General features: G+C 41.7%; 1 protein-coding gene across 12 annotated transcripts in view; it reads right to left on the bottom strand.

Annotated features, from left to right (window-relative positions):
* IQSEC1 (IQ motif and Sec7 domain ArfGEF 1) overlaps positions 1-13898 on the bottom strand; it is a 468208-nt gene that overhangs the window by 75993 nt on the left and 378317 nt on the right. The gene's annotated exons all lie outside the window — the stretch shown is intronic.

Raw genomic sequence — 13898 nt, 5'->3', positions numbered from 1 at the left:
TGCAGTCCGATTGGTAGAATCCACAGAAATTCCACGCCAAATTTGCATCAAAATCGGCTCCAAATCTCCCATGTAAGACATGAGGATTTTGCAGAAATCACTAGATTATGATTCAGAACAAAAAATCAGTTCCCTCAATATGAATAGGTTTTTGCCCATAACATGACATAGCATGACATGCGAGGCCTTCCTAGAACGTTTTCTAGATTTAGCCTTTTCTGGAGATTGGCACAGGTGTCTACCAAGGTCTAAGCACAGGTCAGTCAGTGTATGTCCTATCGCAGCTGCCACAGAACTTCTGCTATTTCCAGAACGTTTGTAAGGATTAGAGACATTTATCATGAGCTGTGAGACATTTTGTAGAGAAAGTCTATGCCCTGCAGTTGTGTCTCCTGAGATCAGCATTCTCTGAATTGTAGAACAAAGCATTAGAAAGGCTATAGAAGACTCCAGTTCAGGCAACATCTAGTAGGGCTGACCCCCCTATATAATCCATTACTCATCATTACTAATGTTCAGAGGCAGTGCTGCAAACAAAATGTACAACTTATCTATGGTTATATTCAGATGGCCATGTCTGGTGCAGTTATGGCACTGTTTTTTTAAAATACTGTGCAAGCGGCCATTTTCTTGTGGCCGGCGGGCATGTACAGTCGGTTTTGCCGTAGGCCCGAGGCCTAGAAGTTTGAAGCCATTCCCCGGAAGAAGACGCGTTCCTGAAGAAGATGGTGGCAGTGCTGAAGAGACCTCTCGCAGCACTGGGGACGCCCCCAATGCTGCGAGAAATCTCATTTGTATATTAACAAAAACTGGGATTTATACCAAACGGCGGCATGGAGAATCCCTTTAATGGGTTTATGCACACCCATACAGAGGGCAACAATATAAAATAACAATTGGAGTAATATTCCACTTCCCCACCCCTGCTTTACCCCATAGATACTTCCCCAGTTCCTTGCCAGTCTTTGTATACCAACAATGACATGGCGTGATAACAAGTGACCACTGCACCCACGCTGACTGTAGCATCGACGCGTTGACACCATTGAGGTCAGTGACTAGCTGTATTGGTCACATTAAAATCCGTGTTTATGAAAATGGCAGCATGACAATTATACCTGCGGAACCGTTGACAGTTTCTGTATGGGTATAATAGGGGTAGAAAGTCCGCAGAGGAAAACTATGCGATCCCGCAGCATTGTATTCCTGCGTTTTGCTACGTGAGGTCTCAGAAAATGGAAGAGGTACTTCTTTACTGTTATTTCAGGGTATTACAGTAGGTCACAAAAGAGTGAAGATCAAAATATCCCTTTAATAGCACTGCAGAGCACAATGCAGTCGCAAAGGAAACCAATCTATGCTGGACACAATGAGAAAGCAGAAGACATTGTCCCAGAAAAGCAGAACATGTATTGATCACCCAGAGAACAGGGAACTGGAGTGTTCTGTAATAGCAAAATATAGCACGCTAGGCAAGGGGATTGTGGCGTATCCCCCGGCTTGCAGAGCACATTATAAATATAATAAGATGAGCTGAAGTAGCAGAATATGATGCAATGAGAAAATAAAGCAGCTACAATAAATGCTGGGCACAAGCAGACCTTGAAGTTTTTGGGCCTTTTCGTTGTCACATGCCATTTATAGGAGACTGTCAGAGGGGCCCCTTAAGGCACCCAGCCCAGTATAACTGCAACCTTTGCAAAGCTTACAGCTCTGAAGTGAGAGCAGGTAATGTACACTAGTGGGGCAGAACATGAGCTACTGAATGCACTGGGATCAGGTGCACATTGTAACTGGAATGTATTGAGCAAGCACAGCATGTTACATTGACAGCGCAGGGATAGCATGCTACATTGGTGTCAGTAAAGCATGTTGTATGGGCTGCACTGGGACAACAGAGGATGTTTTATGGAGAAATATACTGGTGCACATGACTATACAAAATGCACCGAGCACACATAACATGGTAGAAGAGGGAGCAGAATGGTGTATTGGACCTCATCTTTAAATCCCTGACAAGCCTGGGCTTTCTTACTCGGACACTCCCTAGACTATAGAGAACAATTCTCATAACAGATTATTAAAAAGTGATATTTATGACATCAAAGCAATTCTTGCTAAAACGTTTCAGCCTCAAAGCTTGGCAAAACAAATTCTGACCCCATAACTTCAGGCTGCTGCCTTCTGCCATGAAATAGGAAGGGAAGGAGTACTCTGAAACTGTGCCCCAAAAACTCATTGGAGCAGAGAGAGAGGATTGTATCACCAGCCACTAAAGGCACAGGCAGCTGGGGGGCACCTCTGGGACTTAAAGGGGTTATCCAGAATAAAAATAGATAAATAAGATAAAAGAAGATAAATAATAATAATAATAATAATAATAATAATAATAATTATAATAATAAATAATAATAAAAATAATAAATAAATAATAATAAAAATAATAATTATAATAATAATAAAAAATTGTATTTATATAGCGCCAACATATTCAGCAGCGCTGTACAATGTGTAGGATAGGTTACTAATACCATATCTGTGCGGGTCTGACACCCACCACCTCCACTGACTAACTGTCCTTAGCAGATGACACACAGATAATGGGGCAGGAAGCAGATAGTGGTGTTGTCTGCTGTGGCTGAACTGAGTCAATGCAGTTTAGCTCCCATTTCAGTGAATGGGCGCTGATGTGCAGGACCTCACCTGGCTGTCTGCCTCCTGCTCCTTTATCTGTGTCTCCACGTTGGAGCCAAGTTATAACCTCAATGCCACTAACATAGATACTCTGCAATAGGCCCTAATAAATATTTCCTCTCAGTTCCTATGCAGACAATGCATTTCCATGGTAACAGAAAAAAAGGTTGCGCTGTGTAATCTTATTTCTTTATGTTTGTCTCCTACTATACTATAATGTATCCTTGGTAGTTTGGCAAGAAGTAAAGGACAGATAGAAGGGTGTATGACTCTAGAATACGACTACATAGTTTGTGTGTTGTCTGTTACCATGGAGATGTATAGTTTTGTACATGATCTGCAGACACTAAACAGTTTAGTTAGGACCTATTGCAAAGGTGGACAGTTCTGAGTTTATGGTCCTTGGGGTGGCAGCCTACATACAGAAATAGTCAAGCTCAAAGCAATGGGTCGCATGTCTTTCACTACTGTTGGCTGTTGTAAGCCTATATCTAATATGGGTTACATTTACTAGTCTTTGTCATTGTATCTCATACCGCACAACCATCTCACAGCAACCAATCAGATTTCAGCTTTATTTCGTAACTGCAGTGTACAAATAAACCACGGACTGTGATTGGTTGTGGTGGGCCACCTTTGTCCAGAAAGGTTTTGATACATAAGGTCTATGAGTGTATCCAAAGATAAAAGCAAGAGAACTTTAGTATTGTCACATTATAAAGCTCCGTCTGTTGGAATAAAAAGAGAAGGATGTGATACAATCACAGATAATATATTATCCTTGTCAAATAAGCAGCTTTGAAGGATGAACAGATCAATCGTGTGTGTCTTCTAACTTTCAATGTCATTGGAAAATAATCAGGTCCTAGGCACTGGAGGCAGAACCATTCTACAATCTGTAACAAGGGGCACTGGCGGGGTGCCAGCGGCTTACTCCTATAAAACCGAGCTGAAACATTTCAGGGAGAAACCATCAATGGTGCATTGTGAGGAACAAGGTTTTATTAGCCAGTTTATTATACTAAAGCACTACAAAATGATCTATATAATACTAAGTATATAATATATAACATAAGGTTCTGTCTGGAGATTGGTGGCCTCTACCAGGAGTGGTGTGACCATAGGGGCATTAGAGCAGTTCCTTAGATGGCATGGCCAGAAGGCACCCATGGCTCCTAAGTCAAATGCAGGTTCTGCAAAAACAGAAAGCCATGAAATACATAAGATAAATGCTACTCAAAGGAGTAGTGTGAACAAAGCTCAAGTGCCCATGGCCATTGCTGCTCAGTGACCACAACTCTGCATCTAGGATCCTGTTACAAAAACAAATATCCAACACATGACAGAATGCCCCTATGCGGGGCAACCCAGTGGCTCAGTGGTTAGCAGCCTTGCAGCGCTGAAGTCCTGGGTTCGAATCCTGCCAAGGACAAATCATCTGCAAGGAGTTTGTATGTTCTCCCTGTGTTTGTGTGGATTTCCTCCCATACTCCAAAGACATTCTGATAGGGAAAATGTACATTGTGAGACCTATATGGGGCAGGTAGACACTAAATCTTTGCAGAAACTCTGTGTGAATGCCCCCTTAGCCTCTAGGTTAACAATGCAACTCCTAACATTCCCAGAACGTCTTCTTTAAGGCCAGGACCCCATGTTGTAAAACCGCAGTGTTTTACAGTACCTAAAATGTGGATTGGATTCTAGCTAATCCCATCCACACATTGCAGAAAAATATACGCAGTGGAAATGCTGTGATTTAGAAAAAAAAAATGTTTTTTTGTAAATTACAACATATCAACAATAAAAACAGAAACACTTGAATAATAGGGACAGAAATTCCACAGAAGAAAACTTTGCAGACGTTCTGTGAAACTGCGATTTTTGGCTAGAGCTCTCTACATGTTACGGACGTAAAATTACAGACGTAAAAATACAGGCGTATTTTACTATAGAACGTCTTTTTTACGGCCTTAAAAATAAGCACAAAATAAGCACGAAAAACGCCTCGCGTTACTCCGTGTGAATGGACCCTTAGTCTTAAAGAGCTCTCCAGGATTATAAAAAGATGCCTATATATTTCCATAAACAGCGCCACAACTGTTCAGAGGTTGTTTCTGGTACTGCAACTGTGCCCCACTCACATCAATGACACTGAGAAGCCATAGCAGACAGGTGTGGTGCTGTTTATGGAGGAAAGCAGCCATGTTTTTCTAATCCTGTACAAGCCCCATAATGCGAACCATTATCATTGCGCACGTGTGATTTATGAGGTAGTTTGATGATTTGTGAGAGATCACAGACGTAGTCAGGAATAATATTCTTTAACAGTCTACATAAAACCCCGGGGAGATGTTCTCAGTTATAATTAAACAGAACTCAATTAGTAAGGAAAATAATGAGTATCAACATCTTAATTGTTACAGATTTCCGTACAACTTTCACAACCCTCTCATCTGTGGGCCTTATTACGGCAAGCTCCACTGCACCACAAAGTCTGCGGCAACACACCGTAATTAAAGGGATATTATATTTAAAGGATCAGTTTCAGATGACTACAAGGCACAATATGCACCTTCCACTACAAAAAAAATTAGAAAAAATTATCTCATAATTCTGCCTTGTTATGATCCGCTTTTATTCCTCTAAGAAATGTAAGAAAAAAATGACAACTGGGCGTTACCCTTTAAATCTGCATTTATGAGGCTTTGTTCACACAGTGCATTTTTGTAAAAAACAAAAAAAAAAAAACACACACCTATGCAGTTTTTCTAAAAACCACATGCTTTTAAAAACGTATATGTTTCTTCAAACACGCATGCGGTAGCACTGTGTGAATCCCGCCTAATTAGGAAGCGGTTTTAGGACCTTGAGGCGTTTTTTACTGGAAAACGCAAGGCGGTTTTCCCCTCCCGGACAGTGAATGGACTTTAAAAAATCGTGTTGCGGTTTTTGGCAAATAAAGGCAGCGCGGTTTCCACCTCCCATTCACTTCTATTGACTTCCTGAGGCGGAATCCGCCTCAAGAAAGGTCATGTCGCTTCTTTTTTCCACTAGCGGCAAAAAACCACTAGTGGAAAAATGAACGCCAGTGGTCTCCATAGACCACCATTGTGAGGGGGCGGATTATGACGTGGTTCCGCGCCATAATCCGCTCCCTCTGTGCCCGTGTGAACAGGCCCTTATAAAATTCCTCTTTTATATGACAAAGAGGCTTTAACAATACAGTCTTGACATCTGCTTCCTCCTCTAGGTGGCGCTATGTATGAGTTCAACAGTTGCACGTTTAGTGTTTTGCTGTAACTGTAGATCTATAGAAATTTTAGATTCATGAAAATATACAGCATTTTGGGTGGAGATCTGGGGGAATGTTTTTTAGCTGAAGTTCCCATTAAGCACATAGTTAAACCGCAGATGATTCGATAAAACAGCCGGTATCTGCTGTCAGGTCTGCGGAGCTGTCATGGGGGCTTGAAATTCTCAGTAACCCATCATGCTACAAATTTCAGAGGTGTGTATAGTGGCAAGAAAGTGTCAGCGGGAAAGACACACAATCTGCAGAACAGAGGTGTAACTTGAAGCTCACAAGAGCAAAATCTGTAATGGGGCTATTAGCCATCTTGTGGCATTTAGAATTTGGGGTATATTGTACTCAGTGGTGACAGCTACCACAGCACCCCTCTAGCTATGAACCTGCTGCAGAATCATACACGTTGTACTGACTTTTCAGAGAAAAACTGTGATAAAAATGCGTAAAATGACATTACAACATATTTGTATTCCAGATCATATGACGCTGATCCGCTTCCAGTTATGAAACACATTGAGCTGTCTGCATGGAAAATATGAACTGTGCACAAATATATCCTAAATATATCTTATACCCTATAAAATCCCATTTTGTCTTTCATTTGTCACCTGGTATAAAAGAAGCACAATGTGGATATGGTGGAGCGTGAGTTTAGTAGTTTACTGTACATTTAATGGCGAATACTGGAATACTAAATACTATTACTGGAAGTAGATAAGAGGAAGGCCACACAGAGGGGTGTTCCCAAGTTTAGAAAAACAGGGCAACTGTGCTTCCAAAAAAAGAGCGCCACACCTGTCCATGGGTTATATCTGGTATTACAATTCAGCTCCACTGAAGTGAATGCGATTGAGCTGCAGTACCAGATGCAACCTGTAGACAGGAGTGGTGTTGTGTGCGATGAAAGCTGCCATGTTTTTCCAGTCCAAGACAATCTTTTTAAGGTGACCAACCACCTGTAGGCTAGGGCTAGACGGTGACTTTAGCCGCTACTCTTGTCACATAACAAAAGGTGGCATTTACCTAAGTAAATGTTTGGAGTGGCACTGAAATCCTGAGGGCACAACTACAATATCTAGCTGTAAAAACATCAAGCAATGCTACGCTGCAAAGTAATTCAACAGTTACTCCCTCACCTTCACTGCCACATCTATGTCTATAAAGCTATGTCTATAGCTGGTGCAGGCTTATTCCCTGTAAGAACAAAGAATAGGGCAGGCTGAAGTTGAATAAAAACAAAGTAAGGCTAAGTTCACATCTGTACCTGGCTCTCCCTTGTTCAAGTCCTCCGGGGGACTCCAAACGACAGAGGGCCGGACTGCTAAAACAGCAGTTACCTGCAGACACCGGAAGACCACCAGGTGCCCACCCTTACAGGATATCCTTATTCATATACTGTACAGTGTATATCCATATATATCATGACATCTGAGTATTGAGCTATATCTATTCCCCCTCATATGAATTCCCCTGTATGGACCTACAGGCACTTCTTTATGTTTAGTCATCTAGTTTACTGATATAGCGCCATCATATTCTGCAGCGCTTTACAGAGATGTTGTCAACACTGTCCCATGTAGGTCATTTGGTGGAGGTAGGACGGTACAGACAATTTTGTGTGACAATAGAGATGTGTACTTTACAATATATACCAACATCATAAAAGCACATTACAATTGTGTTCTGCAACTTTACTACCTAAATACCGATGCAAGGATGACTACAACACACAATACTGACTATAAAGACTACCTACTGAAAGCCAGCTCTAGAGCAAACAGATACTGATAGCGATCAGCACAGACACATGGATTGCCCTATCACAATGTAATTATTCTCCTAGCAGGTCTACAATGCCAATAGATACTAACAATATACTATATAAAGGACGCCCCCCACTGGAGTCCCTGTGATCCAGCTTACACAACAGTATGGACGGTATTAGTAACTTTGAGTAAGTTGGATGGATAGTGAAGTGAATATGGAACGCTGCAAGTACCACACACAACCCAACCTTATTATCAGTCCCACTGTTTGTGGCACTTTTTCTGCAGTTGTTTGAACCAAAGCCAGAAGTGTACTGCAACGAAATGTGAAATATAAAGGAAGGAGTTAGGATATGTCCACACAGCAGAAAATACATATATCTATTACAGATATTACAGCCATGGAAATAGTAACAATATCTGTGCCATAATAAATGTTTTACATGCATTGCGTTGATTTTGTTGTAGATTTTTGATGAATTTTCAGTTTTCCACATTTCATCTGTATAGCAGGTCAAATTATTTGCAAATTTTCTTTCTGCACATTCTACATTTTGCTGCTTAATAATATACAGTCCTGGACGTTATACTCTAAGGATGCCTTCACACGCCGCAGATCGTGTTGAACAAAATCTTCTCCATTCATCTCAATGGGGATTACAGAAATCTGGCAGTTTGTTGTCGATACAACCCCATTCAGATGAATGGAGCTGATTTTCAGTTGCAGATATTGTGCAACCCAATCTGCAGTGTGTGAAGGCACCAGACTATTTCTCCATCTTGCTGGATACGCTTCTGGCTTTCCCTCAATAAATCTGCATGTGTGATTTCGGCCTTAGTAGAAGGTGTACTTATTTGCTCCTAAGTGATGTAATGCTTTTCCAAGCAATGAAAGGGTTTCTTTTGGAACCATCTACAGCAGGGGTTGGCGACCTTGTGCACTCCGGCAGTCGTGGAACTACATCTCCCAGGATGCACGCTTGCTCTGCTTTACTTGAAGCCCATAAAAGTGGATAGTGCATGCTGAGAGTTGCAGTTCCACAGCAGTTAGCGTGCTCAAGGTTGCTGATCCCTGATCTACAGTATGTAGTGACTACTCATCCATACTGATAACATGCTGGCGTCAGACTATGTAATGTTAGTATATACAACATCATTAGATATCTGTTTTAAGAAAATACTTACAAGATTATTATGACAAACATTTCCAACCAACCTTAAGGAAGAACTTGTGAATGGAGCAAGTCTGGAAGGAGGAAGTGTGCGCTCCTATGAATGTAATAGACACAATTTCTGCTACTAGTGAGACAATGACATTATTCTTCTACGCCCAGTGTATTTGTTCACAATCATAGCTAGGCTTTCCTTCACCCTGGAATTAGTTTGCCACTGTAGCCCTGCGCCCAGAGACTTGTCGGTGCACCCACCTTGCACCCAGCTCCGGGGACATATGCCTGTCATCCCCTTTCCAGCTATGTCCCTTTATCTGTTGATTTTTGCAGTCTTTTATGTCTTCTCTCACCTGTGCTCCAGTTACCACCGAACCTCCATTCTGGTTTTATACCACTTTGCTTTATTTTGCATTGGCATTGGTATGAAGCAGAGTCCTTTGTGTGTGTATAATCTGTGCTGCGCTGTGAGCTGCGGGAATTCCTCAAATCTGCTGACACCAACAGTTTGCTGCCCAGAGTCAACAAGCCACCCAAAAACGCAATCTCTTAATCACACTGCTCCCAATGCTCGGATTTCAATGCAAGCTGAAATTTCTTTTCCAAAGCTTAGACTTTTGCGCAAATGAAAAAAAAAAAAAAAAGAATGGCGAGAGACCTGCAGTGTACTATATCATTTTTTCCTGGCTTGATGCTGAATGAATATCGACTGTTAAACCACACCAATCGATGTTCTCAGTGTTGCATGAAAACTGCACAGGACAGAAGAACAAATTGGAATAAACCATAGCGGCAAAGCACAGATTTACCTCTGAATATGTGACTTGTTTCTTCCCCGCCAATACTAACATACAGTAAAAAGCGGTCACAACTATTTACAAGAAGAGGTACAGATGTAGCAAAGTTTAACTTGACATGCATTATCCATGTAAAAAATAGTTTCCCTGTGCATTCGATGCCCTGGATAAGTTTTATTATTATTATATAACCAAGTCGCCCAGTGCCCCTTTGTTACCTTTACAAGGAGTAGCAGGTGAGGCCAGAAGTCTTGTTCTTCTGCGACTACTCCAACTCTTGGTCACATGACCAACTCTGCTCTTCTCTATGGACCTGCAGCAGGAGTAGTGCAGGGTTGGTGATGTTACATACAGCTGACTTCTTGCACCCCCCGCTCTATGCAAACCTAATAATTGGGATGCTGGGGGACCTGTGCGTATTAGTAATAAAATGTATCCATCGCATTCCCTTCACTAGTAAGCTTTATCTCTCTTCCCTGCAACCTCTTTACCACTAAAGGGAATCTGTCACACGGAAAATTCAGCGCAGTTAATAGGCAGAATGTTATAGGGCAGGAGCGGATTAACATATAGTATTATGGGAGAAGATTCAGTATAACCTGTATATAGTCCCGTCATATAGTCATATATGACTACTCTACTCATTCTGGACTTAGGAGTCTAGAGAGCAGTCCTCCACAATGTGGAATCATACAAGATAGGATGTCAATCACTGGTAGGACTTCCCACATGACTGTTTTCCTAACTAACCTATATATAATCTTCTCCGCTCAATAACATACTAGCTACAGACTGTCCTGCATTCTCAATGTGACAGGTAATACTCCTCTATATTGAATATGGATGGATACTCAGCTCCTGACCACCAATGGTTACTGCTAGTGTATGCTCACATTGGCAGTACATTTAGATATAATACTTACATACAATGTAGTATGACAACTGGACCCCATTGACCTCTGTCTAATAGGAGTAGAATGACAATATATAAATCTAGACCATCATGGAGAACTGTGTCCCACCCTATTACACTACCTTGGCATTATATTCACGAATCACATTTACAGCAATTGTCGCTTCGTATTAGGCAGAGGAAACCCTCTGTCCCATATAACCTTCAGGCTAGGGCTATACTAAGACTTTGGTCATGTGAAGTTGTGTGACCAAGTAATGTGTTCAGCTTGTTTCGTGTGACTATTTGATGCTGCGATCCATCAGGTTTGCATTTTTCTCACGGTCTGATGACATTGTGTGTGGTAATTCAATCACATTCACAATCAGTACTTGTGACAATTTGGTCGTGGTGTCCGGCAGTCACAGGCGATGTTTAGCCTTATTAAGGTGTCACAGCTGCTGTTTTACTTGGCCAATTCCTCCTTACTGTCTTTCTCCACACACATGCATACTCGGTTTGAACAAGCATGTATGTGTTCTCAATGCAGAGAGTAGAATAAGGCATTGTCAGACACCTCTGGTAATAGCTTATCTCCAAGGAGAATGAGAAGCTTGGACCGGCCTTCATATTCTACTTGTCCGATATTTCTTTCAACCAAACATTATCAATGGGGAATTTGGGGGGTCCCCATAATTTTGGCCAGTAGGGTAGTGCCTCTAATGGGTTCAGCTGCCCTTTCTATAATAAAAATATTGAGCACCATTACAGATCCTTGTAAGGTACACACAGGGATTCTGTTTGATAATTTTTATCATTATTTTTTTTAAAATATTTGTAGTTATCTGAACTTGGTCCGATCTTAATGAAGTCTAACTTTACATAACTACATGATTTTTTACTCCATTCACACTCAAGACTAAAAAAAGGTCAAATAGTTCATCAATATGAGAGCAGTGTGCACCCCGGCACCCCATCAATCAGCTTTGGCCAGAGGAACTGGTGTAGTGTACAGAGCCTGAAGCAGGAAGCGCTGTACACTGTGTAGTAACTGCACAGCCACTATATAGTAACCCTTGGTTCACATCTGAGTTGGTAATCCGCGCGGGGGAGTCCGCATGGGGACCCCCCCCGAACGGACTACCGAATGCATTAGCAAGTGGTGTGCAGTGAAAGCACATGGATCCCCATAGACAATAATGGGGTCTGTGTGCTTGGTGCGAGATCTCCACAGGGAACAAGCAGACAGAGAAGTACTTCACAATCTACTTTCCTGTCCACATGACTCGTGTGGAGATCTCGTGGCAAGCACACAGACCCCATTATGGTCTATGGGGTCCGTGTGCTTTCACTGCACACCACTTGCAAATGCGTTCGGTAGTCCACTCGGGGGGTCCCATATGGACTCCCTGAATGGATTACCAAACGCAGATATGAACCAAGGATAAGGATAGATAATCAATATCTAAATCCCCAAAAACACCCTCTTGGCTAAGGCCCCACACAGTGGGCCGCAGCAAAAAAGCACTGTGGGAAAATCTGCAGCAGCAACGCATGAAGGTTTTTCCCACAGCACTTTTCACAGAAAGTCTGCAGAGGAAACCTCAGACTTTCTACTTCCATTAGATCAATGGTTCTTAACCAGGGGTCGATCGAACCCTAGGCCCTATGCACGGTTCATTTTGTGTACCAGTAAAAAAACATATACCTATGTATTGAATTTGGAAATAAATCCGATTTGATTTATCACTAAAGAAGGGTTTGGTGAATGTGCATATGAAACTGGTGGGTTTGGTACCTCCAACAAGGTTAAGAACCGCTGCATTAGACCATATGGAAATCTCCAGTGTTTCCGTGGGTATAACTGACATGCTGCGATTTCCAAAACCACAAAGATTTTGGAAATCGCAGTATTTTGTATTTTTCCGCACAGTGACTGTAAAATGCCACATTTTTTTTAGGTGAGACTCCAGATGACAATTACACAGCTAGGCCATATCATGGATTTATGCGGCATAGATTATATAGGTCCATTTTGTATCTCAATATACACAGACTTTTTTCCCACAGATTCTGTACAATTCCATGACACTGTAACATCACATGACAATCCATTTCTATAAATGCTATAGGCCATGAGAGGCACAGGATGGTTTTTTGCAGTTAACTGGAAAATCTTCAGCTATTTAATGCAAAAGCAACAATCAATGATCTGTCACAAGACAGCGCAGATTTTCCACTTAATCCGCGGTCATGGTTCATCTTTCACTGCATCAGGTCACACTAATAGAGTTTGCTGCAATAAATCAGGACGGTCAAAGTGATCATGTCCACCTCATTCGTTTTACCAATCACTATTCGTCAGATTCTGCTTTTGTAAGGTAGAAAAATAACACTAAAATACAAAAATTCTAAAAATATGGTGTCAATATATACTTTGCTGATGAGTCAACATACTATACCTATAACGTGGCATGCAGGCCACGCACAATGTGCCACCATGTTCACCAATGGGTTACAGAATTTCCTTTCCAGAGTTCACAAGGTACTATATATGGCACCATATGGATATTTATATGTGCTCTTTTCTTGCATATGAAGAGGAAAATGTGCAGCCAAAGTTATAAAAAATTCTATTACTGAGCTTTATGGATTTAGAACTTGCTATAAAGATATCCAAATAATTAATATAGTGTTATAAGACCTTGTAATAGGCGAATGGGTGGAATGAAGAGGCATGTTATGTCCTACATACTATACACCCACGCTTTGCCACAGAAACCACACAGTAGATGGCGCTTTAGCCACCTAACCTCATACTATGTGTGTGCGGCTGCATACTGGCAGATACCCCAGAACGGGATGTATTCTGGAAAATCATTTCTGAAGAGCTGGCAGCAGCTGAGAGGAAATGAGGAAGCAATGACTGTGTTATTATCTAGTATAGGAGGAAATGCTGACCAGCAGCTTAGCCTGGAGCACATGTACGGGTACAGAAGTGCTGGCTAGGGAAATATTACATTATCAGGGCTTCGCAAGGACAGGTCATTTCACAAGTTATTTATCATGCTCTCCTTGGCCAAATACAAAACCGGGGTAATAAACCAGCTCCGCTCTGTCCAAGCAGATGTTGTAAGGAAGTAGAGGCAGGCCAAATCTTGTTAAAACAGCAATGTCAACAATAGGCGCTTATGGAAAATTAGAGGTACAAAAAAACCCTTGTAGGCCCTTATCCAGCCCGCAGATATTCAAGCCACAAAGAGAGACGAGGGA

Source organism: Leptodactylus fuscus, chromosome 9 (assembly GCF_031893055.1).
Source record: "Leptodactylus fuscus isolate aLepFus1 chromosome 9, aLepFus1.hap2, whole genome shotgun sequence".
Taxonomy (NCBI): Eukaryota; Metazoa; Chordata; class Amphibia; order Anura; family Leptodactylidae; genus Leptodactylus; species Leptodactylus fuscus.
This window is presented reverse-complemented; position numbering and strand designations above follow the sequence as displayed.